Here is a 12,642-nt window from a genome sequence, read left to right on the forward strand (position 1 = left end):
GCAAACAGGAAAATTAAGGATCTGTCCTTCAACTTCAGAGCTCATTTTCTGTTGTCTTTTACCTGATCCTGTAGAAAACTGGGCACAGAACTCAGTTTGCAAGCCAGATAACAAAGGATTTTATGTAAACTAAGACGGTCTGTTTTCAGAGCATTTTCTAACTCAGAAGTATGGGGAATTCAGCCTTGCACATTGCCATGAAGGGAGTCTTACTTTTGTTATATAGCCTTATAAATCAGTCCAACCATAAACAAAGAAATTAAATGTTAAGAATTATCCCTGACCTAGAAACCTGATCCCTCACCTTAAATCCCTTGCTTACCCCATGGACCACACCTGTTTCTCTTTGCCTTCCAATAAACACAGGTATAGCAAAATATTCACTACAGCTGCACAACATTTATCACTGCTGATGTTTCCATTACATGGGAGTACATTGCTTTTTAGTTCACATTTAATTAAAAGTTTTTATGGTTTTATTATGAGGTAATTAATCTGTCAGAAAACAACCTGAACTTGTATAGGAAATCTTAGCAATATATTAGCTTTTCCCAAGGACTATTTAGATTTTATTTATAGCCTTAAATTTTATAGGTAATAACTATCTTCTTTAACAGTGAATTCATTTGGGACAGAGATGTGTTATCAGATACACTATTAACTTCTTTTCACCTACTGTTTACTGTCTTCATTTCTTTCTCACAATGACAATAGGCAGCTTGTCTGTTTAAGCAGCTAGACTAATTATTTTCAGCTGCACATGTGATTGGTTTAATTCTTCCCAAATGGCCCAAAATTCACCAGAAATACAGTCTGTGCTATCTCTCTGTTTCATTACGCTTCACAAGTGCTGCCTTTAAATCTGGAGAGCAAGTCCTTTTCATCTCACCAGTTGTGTGAAGGCAAGTGCTAGATTTTGTTGTCTAGAACTTTAACTAGCAAGAGACTAAATGAGAGATTTAATCCCCTGGGTTGTAGATCCTTCATCTCTTTCAGACACAGAATTCACTACTATTCTGCTCTCAAGTATTTAAGCAAATCAACAACTAACAGGAAATTTTGTGTTAAGTTAGGCCAAATTTAGCTTTGAACTAACTAATCCAGGAGAAAAGGCTGTGTTATACCTGAGCTGACCTTATTACTCTGTCATTAATCTGCTTTGTTATGCCTGAAGATTCACAGGGGTCTCAGAACTGCTAGTAATCTTCTCTGCCATATGTGTGGTAATATCTGAACACAGCAGGATAAATTAAGAATAGTCCCATCCTTCCTTTGTTACTTGTAAATCAGCCCATTAATATTATCTGAATGCAGTTTGTTAGGATTAACATAGATGATATTTAAATTGCCACTTCTTAAAAACTCTACTAACATGAATTTTGAAACTTAGAAATAAATTGGTACTGGAAGTGAAAAAAACCTTAAAATGAAGCAAAAGGAAGACTGAAGAGTTATCATATCAATAGGAAGAAACAACTTGAAGCTAAGAATTTGGAAAACAATCTTTTGCTATAGTATATTTCAATCCCAAAAGATAGACTAAAGACCAAGTATTGGCTTGAGGGCTAGAGTGCTTCTCAGTGAGGCAGCAGAACAAGTAAATGACTGCTCAGTTTGAATTAGTATAGTAAATTAATATTATGGAGCCTCTCTCTCTTTTTTATTTTTTTAATAAACATGTGTTTTGTCTGATTTACAAAGAAAACACAGTACTTGCCACCATGCTCTGATCTGCCTTGTCCTCTGTGTCTGTTTTCTACTGTTGGGTTTCAGTCAGCTGCTTTTGAATTTGAGATGATTCCATTTTTCTGATTTTTACAGCTTCTTTTTTGGAAAGAAATCCTATGACTATCACAAAAGATCATGAGCAAAGATGACCCAGGGAGAGCAGTGATTGCCCATGGGCACAGTGTCATAAAAAGATGCCTCCCCTGTAAGGGCAGCACCTTCTTTCTCTTGTAAAGATATGCCAAAGAAGCAATATACAAGCAGTATGTCTGTAACGTGATGAAAACTAAACAGAAAAATCCATCTCTTACATCATTAGAGCGAATGCATAGTGTTAGCATTTTTATTTGCCAAGGGCCTGTCAAAATTTTTGGGTTTATTGAGCATTGCATATAAAAGTTTCTCAAACTTTTTCACTGTGATTGATTTTGTTACACTAATAGAAACCAGCACTTTGGCATTGTACAGGTTGATGTCTCTTTTTACTTTTTTAGTTCTGTCCTTGTTCACAGGAACAGGGCAGAGCCTTTGTAATGAGGAGGAAGTTGTGACAACCCAGTGCTGAGGAGGTGAAGTGCAGCAGGGAGCACCCTGTGACAGACACCCTGCCCTGCAGTAGCACCCTGCACATGAGGACAGCCCGTCCTTCTGCCCTGCTCAGCCTTGCTGGCCAAGGAATTCATGTGCTGCCTGCTTTGACCTGGAAGTCTCTCTAAAGTCTTGGCCAAGCATGAGGGGAGTCTTAAGGCAGCTGCTATTATAGAATACTTGTAATTACCCACACTTACTCAGGCCTGTCTTGAAGCCCTTGTGGACAACAGACACAGTTTGGAAGGTCCTGCTCTTAAATAAGCCTTTAATTTAAATGTAGAAGACGTTTTTAAGCAGTTTGTAACAATCAGTTAGTTTCAATATCTAGAGCAGCGACTCAGATTTTGTTTTAATACCTGCAGAGATTTTCTTAGAATTCAGATGGGATAGAAAAAGTATGAAAGTAAAAAATGGCACACAAATGGATGACCCTTTTTGTAGGGGGTCTTGCCTTGTAGAAAAGACCCTTCCCTCCCATATCCAGTTTAGCAGGCTTCAACAGACAGGAAAGCATCTTGTTAGTAACTCCTGCAGTGCTGCACCCTGAGAACAAAAGCTGTGAGAAACTTTGTTTCAGAACAGAGCCATACTGCATCTTCACATTTTATTTGCTTTACTTTTTGTGTTAAAAATAGCAATCTTCTAGTTGGAAAGCTACCAACGTCGTGGTACTTGCAATCAGATCTTAGCTGGGCATTTGTTTTATGTTCTTCCTAAAGGTGGCAGTTTGTTATAGGAGCATGTTATATCACATCCTCTCTTGGGATGATTTTGGGATATTCATATAGGAGTAAGTGCTCCAATAGCTTGTCATCTTTTGTACCAGTGCATGAAGAATGTAGTTGCTGGTAATCTCTGAATGTACTAATCCAGCCTGATCCAGTTTAATTTGTAATATCAAAAAAAAAAAAAACACAGAAAATATAGCAAGATACACTAAAAGAGCTTTGTATTCACATTGATGTAAGGTAAGATTTATTTTAATGTACTCATGGATTCTTAGAACCACACATTTGCTATCATGTCATCCTGTAACGTGGTAGAGAAATAATGCTTCAAAGAGAAAGATGGCGGATTGTCAACTACTGATGATGGTATTTCAGAGATGTAGCATTTTTATGGATAGAATTACAACAGAATAGCGTTTATTGCCTATGGCAAGGAGCTCTGTTAGCTACTGACAGCATAATAAGTTAAACTGAGCTTCTTGTGCACTAGAAACAGGAATGTTACGTTTAAAATCAGCCATTAGCAAGACTACTGTTACAAGTAGGCTCTGGGTCGTGGGTTACACTGATTGTTGTTCAGGACTATAACTTAAAAGAACGCCAAAAAGGATGATTCAGCTATTAAATTTGAAATAGAAAGTGTTACTCTGTTTCACTTACCTTACCTCAGGAGCTGCAGTTTGGTATGTGGTAGGAAAGGCCAGTGTACTCAGCTGAAAAAAAGGCTCAGGCCAAGCTCAGAGCAGCCAAACCCTACTTGAAGAGTAGGTACAACAAAGACAACAGGGTCAGGCTGTTTGTTGTGGTGGCAAGTGGTGTAACAACCGGCAGCTTGGGAAGTTTTGGTTCTGTTTTTTTGTGTGTTACATAAGTCTTTACCAAAAAATAAGAAATATAACTCAGAGACAACCTCTTCATACCAAAAAAACGAGAGACAAATTCTATCAACTGCTGTAAACCAGCACTTTTCAGTGGTGTTATGAAAATATTACAGCCACACTTCCTAGGTTTTCAAGTGGGACCAATATCACTGTCAAGATATTGACAATCTGTTGTTAGAGATGGACTCTCTCCTGACAGAGGTAGAGACATGGCAGCTTGGAGCAATGCAGAGATAATTTATTTTAAAAAGAAACAGACAGGAGGTTGCATAAGAAAGTGTCATTGCTTGCATTGATTTCAGTCTTCTATGAACAAAAAATTAAGATTTTTATAGTGCTTTCTATAGCAAGAGAAATTGGGAATCTGTTCCTTTTATCATTTGATAAAATGGTTGATGATTACAAGAGCATCTTATCTGTCATAACAATTTTTGAGACATTCTCGGTGTGTTTTCCCCAACGCAAATCAAAGTATCTACAAGACTTAAAATAGATATAGGTAATAATCCTGATGTGCAGGCACCTACAGCTCTCAGAATTGTCACTCCCTAAGACAGTTGCCAGACCTATGTGTGCAATTTTTTGCTTTTGCATTGTTGGATGGATCCACAGAGCTTAGACTTAAAACCAGGGCTTGTAGGTCCATCATTTTATTCTTCATGTACTGAATACTATGCTGATGTGCTTACATTTTATAAGAAGTCCTTGATATATATGGTACATTTTAGTCTACATGCTGCTGTCATTTATAAGCACAAAATAATCTTAAATATTCTCAAATGAACCAGCTGAAGTTAATAAAAGACAGCAAAACACAAGAAAACTTCTGAATAATATGAATTTGAGGGATTCTTAGGGATTTTTTTTCCGTCCAGCACCTTGTCCTCTGTTTTCACATGACTGTGCCTTATTGAGACCTTTAAGCAGAACTTGTCTTACTGCCCACTTCAGAATCTAATTACATCTATTTTTTTGAGTTTATATTCCAGTCCCCCTAGCTCAGAGCAGACCCTTCCCAGGCCAGGTTCTACACGCCTGCCAGTTCTGCCTGTCCCCAAGCATGGAGATTCCTCAGGCAGTCCCTTCTAACGTTTGGCATCTGTCATGGTAAAGATTTTATTTTCCTAGTACCTGATGAGGATCCATCTGCTGTCAGTTGTGTCCACTGCTGGTTGTTCTGTCATCCAGCTCCTGTGAGGACAGGTCTGGTTCCATCTTTTCTGCACCCTCCCCTGGGGAGCTGCAGACAATGGTAGGTCCTCCCAGGGCCTTCTCTTCTTCGAGCTGAACAAACCAAATTTTCACCCTCTCCTGCTTCATCACGTCTTTCAGCCCCTCACCATCTCTCCACTGCACTCTCACTGGCATGTCAATCTCTTTTACTGGGTAAACCACCTCTGGATGCCATTCACCAGATATTGCTTCTCAAGTGCCAGGGGGAGGGGGATAATCACTTTCTTTCGTCTTCTGACTTCACTCTTGTTAATACAGGTCCTATGTGGCTGCCCCCTTCGCTGGCAGGGTGCAGTGATGTACAGCAATCAGCTCTGAGTGCAAAATCCTGAGTGTGGATAACATGTTCTTCCTGAGCTGAGCACTTGCTGAACAAGGAGGCTTCCGGGGAATTTACAAATAAATACATTTGAAATCCACATGGCAAAGTGTTTATTAATTCCCCAAGAAATTTGCAGAGGTTTTCTGAACAGTGTTTCTGAGGGAAAGGACACAAAGGTTGTTCAGGAAAGGACACAAAGGTGGTTCAGGAAACAACCAAAGCCTTGCTGTAGGTTGGAGGTAAGATATTTTACCCAAATCCTCTGCATAAGGAAATGCAGAGCCTCAGTTCCAATGTCTTAAGTGAAATCCTACCTGAAGCATTTTGTGTAGTAAAATGTTCATATTTGATGAAAATAAATAAAGTCTCAAAACAGTTTTCCTTATTGTTTGCTTCCATGAAATAGGCTCATAATTTGAAAAATAAATTGTGCTGCATTCATTTCATGACCAAAGGACAAATATAAGGGTAAAGCATCATGTCTTTTTTCACTCATTCCACTCTTATCCCAACAGAATTCTGCACTTGGAACTTGGCAGACAAATGTTGATTATTCTGCTTGCCCTCTTATGCCACCATTTAAATCACTGATGTCTTGGTCCAGAAGCTTTTATGCAAGTTGTTCCTAAGAACACAAGAATGGCAATTTAGGTAGCCTAGCGTGAGGTGCCCTGGGCTGACCCCAGCTGCCACTGCAGCTGAGCGTGCCTTGGCCAGGAGTTCTGCTTCTGTCTGCCAGTCCTGGGCAGGGCCTTGGTGAGAAACAGTCCCAGGCTGAGAGCACATTTGTCTTCAGCTCTCGAAAGGTTAATTTACTAAAAGCTTTAATTGAAAGCATTTGCTAATGTGTAGCCCTTACAGCATGTCTGCTCTGAAATACAAGGCAAGAAAAAAATAAAGAGAATGGAAAAGCCACAATTGTGTCAATCACAGTGTAAAAATAAGGTCAATAATTTGAGTAACTGAACCGCCTAAACAAAAGACAGTAAAGAGAAAGGTAAGCCAATAAATCTCCTGATATTTGGTTTATTCTGCATAAAAATCCCAACATAAAAAGGTATAAAGGATAATGGTATAACACATAACCACAATTTTATGCCTGGTTAAGAAAAATGCTTCTATGATATATAAATATCAGTTCATAATATATTATGCATTTTATGTTTTCCCATTAGAAGAGACCCAAAGTCATTAAAAGAAATTTGCATCTCTGTCTCATGAGTTCCCCCTAATTCTAGGAGGAATTTTTTTAGAGTTATACGCCAAAATTTTGGTCTCAAGTCCCGCCAGCCTCCTACTGAAACAACTACTGAAAATGCCAAAAACAAACCAAACAAACAAGATAATGATTCACTATTTTTTTATTTAGCCTGAATACCTACAGATGAGGTGAATATAAATATGTTCCTCCCACCTCTTTTGTCTGTACTCTGGGGTTCTTTTAAAGAGCAATTTTCTTTCTACAGTAAAATAGTGTGGATGAAGATTTGTGTCCAAGAGGTGTCTATAGCTCTCAAGTAGCAAGATTGAAGTACTGATGGTTCAAAAGCCTCTTCTCAAAATATAATTTTTAAATTTAGATTTTTTTTTTTAATTGGACTTTTATTTTGTGTACTGGGTATTTGGATTGAATTTGTTTTTTGGTTTTATTTAGAAGAAAGAGATTATACAATGTTCCAGCATTTGTAAAAAGAAAGGAATCTGTATTCTCTGTTGCACACTCATTGTTTTTAAAAAGATAGTCTAATGACACTAAAAATAGACACTGTGATGGCTAACAGCTGGCCTGAAGGCCTCACAGACACAGGTGACTTTGACTTGATCAGCCTGTACCCGTGAGAACCCATGAGAAAAGAAACCTGTACCTGTGAGAATCAGCTTGTAGCCATGAGAAAAGAATGTAAACTTCTTTAAGGAAGAAAGCCTTTAGCAAGCACGTACACAAGCAACTACTACCAGTGAACAAAGTAGCAAAAAGTTACTAACCAATTAGAATTAAACACGATGCTTTTAGAAATTATATAAATATGAGCTGTGAACAATAAATGTTGCTATTTGTTGGATGAAGAAGTCTTGTCCATCTCTACTGCAACAGATACATGTCAGATAAAGGCAAGTTCTTTTTATTTCCAAAGAGAGTATGCAAATAAAGGGTTAAATGAGAGTGCTGTTATTTGACATGCAGATACTGCAGTTTTGGAGCCTGACAAGGTTGGTAACATCATTTGCTCTGTGCTGCCATGTGCTTTCTAGTTCATTGGAACCATTTTAGCAATTAGAGCATAATTTATTCTCTAACAAATGTCTGAAATCCATTGTTAATGCCCCTTAGAGAACTTATTTCTAAATTATCAAAACTGCAAAATTATTTTAGCTACTGGCTGATTTATTGCATTGCAAACTTTCACATTACTCCACTGTGCCTTTATAAAGATTATTCTACCTCTAATTTTTGGTTGCATTTGTTCATACATATTCTTGGATCACACCAAAACACTTACCTTTGTTAATATTCATTAATGCTGTTCAGCTGAGAAACCTACTGTTCTAACTTCTTCCTTTGATGGATTTTTTTTTTTTAGGCACGATTAGGAATTCCAGAAAGAAAAACCTTCCATACATGAGATAGAACTCTTTAAAGGTTTGGAAAATGCTGTAAGTATCAGTGTGTATATATATATATATATGAAGATTATAATGATGACAGTCCATCAGTGCAATGTGCTTTCACTGGGGATAATCAGAAGAGGAAAATTGATATTTCTTATCTGGTTTACAAAACTTTTTACATTGTTCAGTTATGTTGATACATGGCATTTCTTTCACCTATAGCCTTGTTGATAATTGGTTTATAAAAGTTGTATTAATCTCTTGTGTATCAAAAAGAAGGATTGGCAGTTAAGTGCAAAGGCAGTAAAATAGGGCTCATGGATGGCAATTTGGGCTAAGGTAGAAGGTGTGCTTTCTTATTTTCACTTTCTATGAGAAGGCTTGGTGCTTTGTTAAATTAGGTGTCTAAAGGAGAACAAATGAAGAAATTTTGTGTTGAGTTTTACAGTGAATCTGTATTATCTTTACAGATAATCTTTACAGTTAGAGAGAAGGCATTCAGTTAAATATTTATTAAAATGCAGAAGTTGCATTTCACAGCAGGAATCTAAAAATAACTGTAAGAACTTGAAGTATGTGATAGTTTCTTTGTAAATTATAATTAATACATAATAGATTCCAGTTAAAAATATGCATACAGTTCAGGCAAAGATTTTTAAATTGCTTTACACAGGCATATAAATACTGTTACGGTGGAGAAATTCAAAGAAAGGTGACTGAAGGATAGTTGTAAAGATACAGTTTGGTTCTTACTCTTTAAAAACCTCTCAGTTCTTAAACTAGAATTTAAACACAGGTCTCTTAAAGCTCTTATCTTCTACCACAAGAATATACTGTATCCCTCGAGATATAAAGCCACGGAGGAGATGAATTATTGCACTGAAGGGTTTGTGAGTTGATATTTATTAGTCTTTCAAAGAAGTTACATCATTCAAGAGAGGGATATATAAATAAATTCATTTTATGGCCACAGACCTGACCTCATTTTGAATATTTAATTTAGACTAAAAAGAAGACTTCCCATTTGTCCTAGGGTGACGTTATGATGCTTGTATTCCCAGTAGTCTGTTCTGTTTGTTAAATTCTGCACCTTTAAGACTGGTTCTGAGAGTGAAGCGGGAGGAAGAAGCCGCAGTTTGTTTGCAGAATCTGCACTTGCTCCCCCACGTTCCTTCTCATGGGCTGTGTTGTCTGCAGCACGGACAGTGGGACAGATCTGTCCTTTGCTTTTGGTTAGTTCTTCACTTGCTGAGGCAGAGAGGTTCCTCAGACTGCGGTTTTTCTTTTTCTTGGGACTGATCGTCCCTGCTCTGGACAGAAAACCCAGCCAAACCCCAGGAGCTCTCACCTGTGGCCCACCAGGGCCTGGGGCTCAGCACTTTCCAGCGCTGGAGGGACTGATAAGAGCCTGAGCAAGCCGAGATATACACCCCATGAAAAGGACTTTCTGAATTTGCCATCTCTTCAGAACAGCGAGAGGTTTTATTGTTTAGTATTATTCATTTTTCCATGTTTCTGAGCCCTTTGTGTGTTAAATAAAGAGTTTTTGCACTTCTCTCAAAGGAGGTTTATGTCTCCTGAACCAAAGTGGGGAAGGGCGACTTGAATTTGCTTTCTAGAGGGACCCCATTTGGAAGTTTCCTCACAAATTTGCCCTAAACCAGGACACCATTACGTATCCAGTTTATTAATTTTAGAAAGTAAATCTAATATATGCCCTAAACCATTAAGAACTTATCTTTTCCTCCAAGACACATCTCTCCTATGAAAAGATGAACAAGTACTAGTTAGTTTTAACCTAGTTCTTATCCTTTGCAAAGCTGAATAAAAACATGCGTTTATAGTAGGTCTTAAAGGTATATAAATTGGACTTTTTCTTTTTTTTCTGTTTTGGATTATTATTATTTACAACATATAACATTTTTCTTTTTAGTGAATAGATTATCTATTTAAAAGAAAAATAAAACTCGGACATATTCACCCAACTAACAGTAACATTTATCAAATTTGATAAATGTGTGTGCATTTCAGAGTTCAGACCTTGAAAATTTTGAGTGCCCTGTATTCTCTTAGCACATTAGGAGGCTGGGGAACCCATCATCTTGTGAGATGCAAGATTAGATATTGGAATAATCTCCCACCCCCTCAATATTTACATCCCAATATTTCATCATCCTCCCAAGTCCATAGCCTTCTCCAGTATACATGGAGACAGATGGCTCCTAAGATTACAAGCCATGGAGACTTGGGGCTACAGACAGGTCCCCTGGTATTCTAAGAAAATTAACAATTTATTTAAACAGCTCTGTCAGATGCAATCCTCTTTGTCTCATTTTGTATCCTGCTGGCTCTGTCTCATGTAGGATTGCCCGCATGTAGATTCACTGGTTACAGATTCATCATGTAGGAAAGAAAAGGAACTTAGTCATGAGCTATATGACCTGTGGGCATGCTGGACAAGCATGTGAACATAACTGGAATAGTAGTCAAAAATTATTACACTTCTTATTGTTGTACCATCTTTATGAAAGGACTCTCTCTTTCATGGAGCTGAAACAGATTCTTGCCTGTTGAGCAGCTCTAAATTAAGTCAGAGGATTATCTGTATCCCAGTAGTCCCAAGCAACACCAGATTTCAGATAAGGAGGTCAGCTTGACTCTGCACCCTGCAAAACCACCGCTGCTGCTGCCCGCAGATCTGTTGGTTTGGCCAACAGAGCTGCTCACTGGCAGGTGAGCAGTGGGTACCCAGGAGCAGGCACACGGTCAGCATGTGATGATTTCACACAGCAAATCTCACACTTCACTGATTATTGCTGCACTGAGCAGTTTATTGTCCTGGCCAGTGGAAACAGGTAGCCAAGTTAAGGATCTGGCTGTTGTGGGAACTGTAGCTCTGAACTGATGAGGAGCCACTTACAGGATGGAGTGATTAACACGTCTCGGTGTTACAGATGGGAAAACGAGTTCTCCCTTTTCATTCTCTCATCACAGACAGGACGTGCAGGTCCATCCAGCCAGAAGGCAGTCCCTGAACTGCAGAGCCTGATGCCCCTGGCAAGGTGAGCTGTGAGACCAGAGTCTACCCAAGGGCCTCACTTGAGGAAGTGCAGCAAAGTCACCAGGCAGAGATGTGCTGGACTCTCCTGCTGCTCTGCATTTCTGAGGAATGCATGCTGGGGCTTCTGCAACAAGGATGCAATAATACCCAAAGTGAGAGGCTGCAGCCAGTCACCATCCAAGACCTGAACAAAGGGGCAGCAGAGTGTGCAATAAGGTCAGCTCTACAGAACAATGGAAACTGGGATGTATGCTTTTCCAGATTTGCTTGTTATTGAAGTTCTGTTTGAAAAAAGTGCATTTTCTCTTTTCCTTGGCAAAATAAGCATAGTTTCAGTAATTCTCATCTGTCACATATTTTAACATATCTTTTCTGAGTGAACTATCATTGTATATGCTACACAATTTTTCAACAGTGTATGTACTCATCTCTGGAAATACTGCACCTAGGACATGAGGACTGCATTTGCCTTTTTCACAAATTAATTACAAGGGATGTATAACTATCCTGTGATCCTCCTGTATCTTGTCCTTTCCCACTTCAATGCCCTTGGTTGAAATGTTCTTCATTAAAATTATCATTCCCTTTGAATTTTCTACTATTGAATTTCTCAGTGTTACTATCACTTTTTTCCATTATCAACAAGAATTTCTTCCATGATATTTGGAGTATCCCCTCTACATACAATTTGTCCCTCTTCAGTGTCATCACTAAATTTCATTAACATACCTCTCTCTTTTCTATGACAATCATTACTGAAAATATGAAACAGCATCTGTTCCTAGACTGGTCCTTGGAGAAAAGAAGCCCCTAGGGAGTGTCCAGTCCAGAAGTTCTGTTTTCTGCATAACACAGTGGCTGCAAGGGTCCCTCCCCACCAGTCCCATCACTGGTTGTACTCTCCTCCTCAGATGAACTAATTTCTTATGTGGCACCACCCTCAAATGCCTTAATCACAAGCATCTAATCTTTTATAATTCCTTTGTCAAGCAAATGAGTTCTGCCAGGCAGCTTGGTGACCTGATCTGCCATGATAGTTCTGTACAAAAGCATTACAGCTTTTGATGCCACTTCCTACTTTTGTCTGTTTTCATACTTGCATTTACGTGAGTCTAGGCCATGCTTCTTTCTTTTTCTCAAATGCTTGTGATACCACCTTTATTTTCCTTGTTCTATTTGTGTGTTCAGTTGAAAATCCTTTGGCAATCTTCATAACTTCTTTAGCTATATGAGTTAATCTTTGCTTTTGTCAATTCTCTGTTTACTCCTATATTTTCCAGCTTTTAAGAAGTATCTTTTCCTGCTGATTAATGTTTGTTGGAGGGTTGTTTGTTTTTTTTAATTCTTGCAGTTCTTGTTATTTCTGTTATTAGTTCTTCTCCCTTCTAAGGTCTTCTCAGTAACCGCTTTTCATCCTAAGAGGTCTGGAGCCATTTCTTATTGGGTTATTTTTTCTTCACTGGGGAAACAGGGTTCAAATCAACTTTT

General features: G+C 38.4%; 1 long non-coding RNA gene across 1 annotated transcript; it reads left to right on the top strand.

The window, feature by feature from the left end:
- The first annotated feature begins 811 nt into the window (after positions 1 to 811).
- On the top strand, positions 812 to 11,856 carry LOC148183675 (uncharacterized). The gene is made up of 3 exons (XR_015773385.1): positions 812 to 902; positions 8,066 to 8,138; positions 11,088 to 11,856. It is a non-coding gene; the product is annotated as an uncharacterized LOC148183675 (long non-coding RNA).
- The last annotated feature ends 786 nt before the right edge of the window (positions 11,857 to 12,642 follow it).

The sequence above is a fragment of the Pseudopodoces humilis genome, chromosome 10 (assembly GCF_049639895.1).
Source record: "Pseudopodoces humilis isolate 2021_Gansu_Grassland_sample_001 chromosome 10, ASM4963989v1, whole genome shotgun sequence".
Classification (NCBI taxonomy): domain Eukaryota; kingdom Metazoa; phylum Chordata; class Aves; order Passeriformes; family Paridae; genus Pseudopodoces; species Pseudopodoces humilis.